We start from the raw sequence: 6,216 nt of genomic DNA, 5'->3' as shown, positions 1-6,216 counted from the left end.
GGGAAGTCCTGGATCCTTAGAGATTTTCAGCTCCATGTGGATAGTTTGGGCCTCAGCCTCGCTGGAATCAATCAACCCCACAAGACATGAAAAGAGGCATCTAATAGCACTGTCACGACCCAACCTATGGGCCGGACCGGCACTAGAACCTGGGCCAGCCTAAAGCCTCCGAGGCCTGTAGTAAGCCTAACTATTTATCAGCCCAACTCTAAGGCCCATTTGGGCCCAATTTCAAGAAATCAACCGGACAGAGTCCGGCCATAAAATGGACCTACCAACGGGGAGTTTTTAACTCACTCTACCTGTAAACACAATAAATACTCAATTTGGGAGTTCAGCTCACCCTCCACATACTCATCAGCATAAAAATAAATGGGAGCTCAGCTCCCTCATCCAATCCATCAAACGTGCATAGAATATTAAGTTTACAGGTCCAAAATAATAATTTAGTTTACAGACCTAAATCAAATAAATATTTCTAACACATGTGGAAATTCTAAGATTTAACAAGTTTATACAAACATTAATAATCGACCTGCGAGGAAGAAAGTAGGTTAACCTCAAAAATATCATCCTGTGGCCTAGAAAAATATTGAACAGGAGTGAGCGTTCGACTCAAAGAGTAAAATATCAATTTTAACCATAATCTCTATAACTATCTAAAACTAATGCCCCCTGTAGAGTGAAATGCAACAACAGCAATAATTGCACATCATAACAGCAAAAAGGTAATTTGGAGCACTCACGCATCCAGCAATATCAATCATATATATATGGGAGCTGATCCCCTATACAACTCTCTTAATTCCAACTGTGCCAGCAAAGAACTCAGCTCGGACTTCCACTTAATAACTAAATCGGGGTCCCAGCGAAGAACTCAAGCCATGTCTACCCCGAAGGACTGGGTCCCAGCGAAGATCTCAAGCCGTGCCTACCCGTCCTATCCATAGTCCACACCACATCACACGCAAGCCAACGCACGCACACTGCTCTAAATTACCACAACAACATACATGGCACTTTCACAGTTATGAATGCAACATAAATCGTGCCTAAAATTTAACTACATAGATACATACATATAGGTGATGCATGGGCATGCCTGAACATATAACAATATCGAAATTACAATTAAAATTAATATTTTACTCACAGACTGGACAACGGTCACTGTGGCGGCTGGGCGGAGGAAGAAAGCTGTTCCGGCTCACCTGATAATTACATTACAATTATTTAATACAAATGACTCCATACAAATCAAGAAAAGACCAAGTACGTCCTAAGTCGTGCCGAAAATCCGGCAGAGTCTCCTCTATACCTAGGACCTACCCAACCTGCAAAAGGGCTCAAAACACACTTCTATATTCACAATCCATATATCCACAACTCAATCACATCACACAGCCCCTCCTAGGCCCATCAAATCAATCATTCATCACAATATGTAAAATTTCAATTTAGTCCTTATAATTGATCATTTTTGCAAAAACTGCCCAAACAAGCTCTAAAAATTCTAAAACTTTGCCCCGCGGTCCTTAGCAATATTACTAGGCTATTGCAAAAAGAATTATAATTTTCTGAGCTACCACGAATAATTTATGAATTTTATTCTAAATCGATATTAGCCGAAAATGAGCGACTTGGAGTTCGGGTTTACCTGTGCCAATTCTAACACCTGAAACGCGTCCAGAACGTCTAAAAATGCTAGGATTGACTGTAATATTGACCATGTTTCGAGACGGGCTGCCGGGCAGCCGGATCTGGCTGAAAATGCGGTCCTGGCGCCTATGAGCCATCCTCGATCCGATCGCACCTAAATAAAGTCCAAATTTTATTAATAATTATCCTAAAATTATTTTTAAATTTTGGGAATCGAAAAAGTTCGAAAATCTCACCAACCGATCTAGACCGTCCGATTATCGCTTTTTTTCAAACGGTGTCCGATCGGAGCGGGACCAGTCTTGTCTCGAAGATCTCGTCGTCCTAAGTCCATCGGTGGCCTCGGATTTCCGATCCGACGGTCGGATCGCGGGAAAAGTGATCGGAAACCGAGAAACCCATATGATTTTCTTCCAACTTTCCCTCGCCGGTTCTCTTTCCTCCGGCCATCAAACGGGGTGCCACTGGTCTCATCTGAAAGTTCATCATCTTGGGAGTCCGTGACACTTGGAATCACCGGAAATGGCCGCCGGAGTCGGCCGGGGCGACGCCACGAAGTCGAGCCCCTGCTACGCGCTCTCCCTCTCTCTTCTCTTTCCTCTCTCCTTCTCTCTCTTTCTGCTGCTTCCTGCTCAATGCTGCCGCCGTCTGGTGGTTGCTCCGACACGGGGGGAGGCCGACGGTACCTCGCCGGCACTGATGCTGGCCGGCCGGACGAAAAAAAGGGAGGGAGAAAGTGAGGGGGAGAGTGGAGTCGGGGAGAGAGAAATGGGGTGGGGGAGTGCTGCATTTTTTTGTTTTTAAGTTTCTGCAGTTTTTTTTTTTTTTTTATATGGGTTGTTACATTCTTCCCCCCTTAAGAAAATTCGTCCTCGAATTTTCAAAGAAACAAGAGATATGGAAAAGAAGATTATCAGAACAAGTGAAATCATTACTCCTCCAACTATGCAGAGATTGGTAAAACATTTATTCTTCAAACTCTTGTCTATTATATATGACATTCTACCGCTCTCTGATTCTACTATAGTGTCCTATTTGTCATCATCTCTTTCTAGAGGGCTTTTATCTTGTAACTATTCATTGACCATTTTTCTGGCATTTCAAGTATTCGCTATACCTCACTGTTCTTGACTTGATGTCTCATAACTTCAATCAACTTTGGTGCTTACCTCACTTTTATTACGCCCCAACATGTCTCTTGGTGACTTCAGTCATCATTCCTTTGTTTTAATAATCTCTGTTTCCCCAATGACATAACTTATGTTCCTTATTCCATGGTATCCTATGAGTAGCTTTCCTGTAGCACCTAATCTAGGCATCTTGTTCGAGATCTTTACTCTTCCTATGACTTCAGTGGTCAACACCTATAAATCTTCTCACTCCCATGCTACTTCAAATTCTTAATCTCTTTTGTGTCATTACTAAGGTACTTAGACCAATCCTCTATCTATCTTATGTAACTAGTCAGGTAGAGTCTCCTCCAAGGGCCAAGTGTATCATTTATCAACATTGGAAAGTAAACTGGGTCTCTCTTTCTAGGTAACAAAAGTGTTTATATTCCCTGACAACTCAATCCATGCGACTTTATCAATTCTCACTCCTTCTCTGGAATGGAAATATCCAGACTTCTTCCTTTAGCTTCTTAGTATGTGGCCTACTTCTGACACATTGGCACTCAGATCGAGGCTCCACTACTCCTTTAATCTATCATCTCATAATAACTTATTTTAAACATCCCTTAGTGTGTTCCTAGCATACCTATTCCTCCTTATCCTCATCATTATAACTGGCTCTATCGAGCTTTCTTCCTGTCCTTTGCATCTTATCCACTTCCCTTTTCCTGTTTCTACTATTGTTGATATCTTTCCAACCTACTGTACTTATTCTTTAACCTTTGTTTTCTCTCATTCTTATACTTTTTCCTTCAATGATGTCCATTCCGTCATCAACTTTAACTTTCATTTTATTTCTTAGTCTTATCTTGATTACTAATTCTATTACTTCGGGAATTCTAACCTTACGATTTACTCCAACCAGCACATTCTTCACCTTATGTAACACTTATAATTACCTATGGAAATTTCTTTTTGTATCTCCTTTTCCAACTTAACTATCAGAACATTATCATTCCCTACCAGCCTTAGTAGGAAATTACTTATCCTGGATGGATATGAGCCCCAGAAACTATAAGTTCCATCTGAACTAACACGGCTATGGAAAATGTGTGCCATGCCTTATTTCTAAACAAGATACTTCACATGTTCATTCTCCTTAATATAATCACATATACTGCCCATAGCTTTCCAAACTTCAGCCTCATCTTTTCCTATTAGCAACAATCTCATTCGCTGTAACTCATTCACAATTAGTATTCTTTCCAGCTCATAATTTAAAATAGTCACAAGCCTTAGTAGCTAACTCAATTTGACTCCTGTTATTACTCTGACCGTCCTTTCATACTTAACACTAGGTATGCACTTACAGTTATTCTCATATCATGAAATTGTATATGAATTGGTGCCTACCAAACTCTTAAATAACTAGGTCTCCTTGACTCAATCTCTGTTCCTTATATAACCTTCTAGAACCAAAAGCACAAGCTAAACTTGAAAAGAAAGAAAAATATCCTCTTATATTCAACTACGCCCGATTGTCCATATAATAACGTTTAACTTATGTTTCTTAGTCTTTCTCTTCAAATTTCATCATCTCCTAGCACAATTGTGCTCTACCCATAATGCATCATCTGCATGAACCCTTTATCGTACCATTGTCCTTCCTGATATAATATTTTATAATTTATTAACTTTACTTTACTCGACTTATGATTCATATCTATCATCGTTTATATTGTGCCCTTAACTTTTGTTGATTCCTGAAAGATTTCTCTTACTAATAGATTCTTCCAACACTAATTCCACCCTTAGCTATGGTCATTAATTTGATCCTTGAACTTTCTAGTGATTTATAACCACCTATACTTGTCACTTCTCATTCTACCCCTACTGTTGTCCTGTCGTTATTGCTTCACTGCAAAGTGATTCTGTTGGTCACATTAAAAATGTTTGCCTATCATTCATAATGAACCCCTAACTACCTTTTCACTATTTCAAAGGTCTAACCTAAAGCCTATATGTCATTGTCTATCATTCTTTTCCTCTCATAATACCTATTTGATCCCTTAAATTGACTTTTATTCAGCTTACTACTTACTAACTCTTTTGTCTCTGCCTAATTAGATAATCCGCAATACCACTGCACACCTTCTAGCTTTTGCTCATTATTATTGTATTCCTCGCCTAATCTTCTTGATACTGTTAACAAATTAAAAGAATCTTGCTCCATTGCTATCCACTTCACTTTAGAAAATAGAGAATAGATAAAGTATGATCCAATCATGAAACTCTAAGCTCTAAAATTTAGCTCCTGACACTACCTCAACTACATCATGCTATGAGTATCACATTACTAGATTCCACACCTCTATCACTATTCTCACTAATATGGTCCCATTTTGAGTTCTCCATCCTTGTCATTCACCTTGCCAATAATAACAATTAGCTTACCCTATATCTTAACTTTGTTCCTTCTATTATGCACCCTTTAGATTGTCCTTTCATTTATTTCTTTTGTCTTACCCAAAATAGAACTTAACTATTCTATCCCTGGTTCCATTCTTCTTCCTAACATGACAGATGTACCTGCTAACTATATCTTTCAGAGTCTCTACCACGTTATCACATATCTGTGCTATTCAGATTTGGTCCTTTGACCACTCTAGCTAGTACTTCTACTGGCATTTAGATTATATTGGATCTGGCACCAATTGTCCAAGCCTTTATTCTGCACTTTCTCTATCCATTGGCCTTCTACAATTTATCTTCGCTAATTTATTACTGTTAACACTATTATAATTAGATTCTACTATTGTTTTGAACAATATGAAGTTAGAATGGAACTCAGGAAATTGCAGTCATACCTTTATCGTATGATTTCTATTCTCATCCTTTAGCTTACATAATACCCTTACCACCTCAAGAACTGATTCTGCAGTAATTTTATTTATTTGTTATTATTATTATTTTCCATGTCTACTCAATTAGCCAAAACTTAAGATTCCGGGCACCCAAACCTATCATCCAATTCAAAGGATTTACATCCATCGTGATCTGATTATATATGATTCCTATAATAGGACTTGCAACCTCTGTAGGATACCCGAGCCAATTACTCTCTACCACACTCTACAGTCCCATCTGGGACACTATTCTATAAGTCATCATTATCAGTAATAACCTTCGATCCCTTCTGAAAAGATAGGTCTATACCCTAACTTGCTGTAATAAAGGTACTACATTTACCACCTTGCCCAAAACCATGTCAAATTAATGTCTCTCTTATCATATCATAGCTTTATAAATCATTAATTCATAGTTTCGACCTTCTCTAGGTAGTAGAGTTGTACTTTACACCTTACTGACACACACCAGGTATATTATTCTCACTAAACTCTAAGCAAAACATCTGTCGTACTACAAAAATGATCCCAAATTCGTA

Source organism: Hevea brasiliensis, chromosome 10, assembly GCF_030052815.1.
Source record: "Hevea brasiliensis isolate MT/VB/25A 57/8 chromosome 10, ASM3005281v1, whole genome shotgun sequence".
Taxonomy (NCBI): Eukaryota; Viridiplantae; Streptophyta; class Magnoliopsida; order Malpighiales; family Euphorbiaceae; genus Hevea; species Hevea brasiliensis.
The sequence above is the reverse complement of the archived record's forward strand: the minus strand, read 5'-3'. Positions refer to the sequence as shown.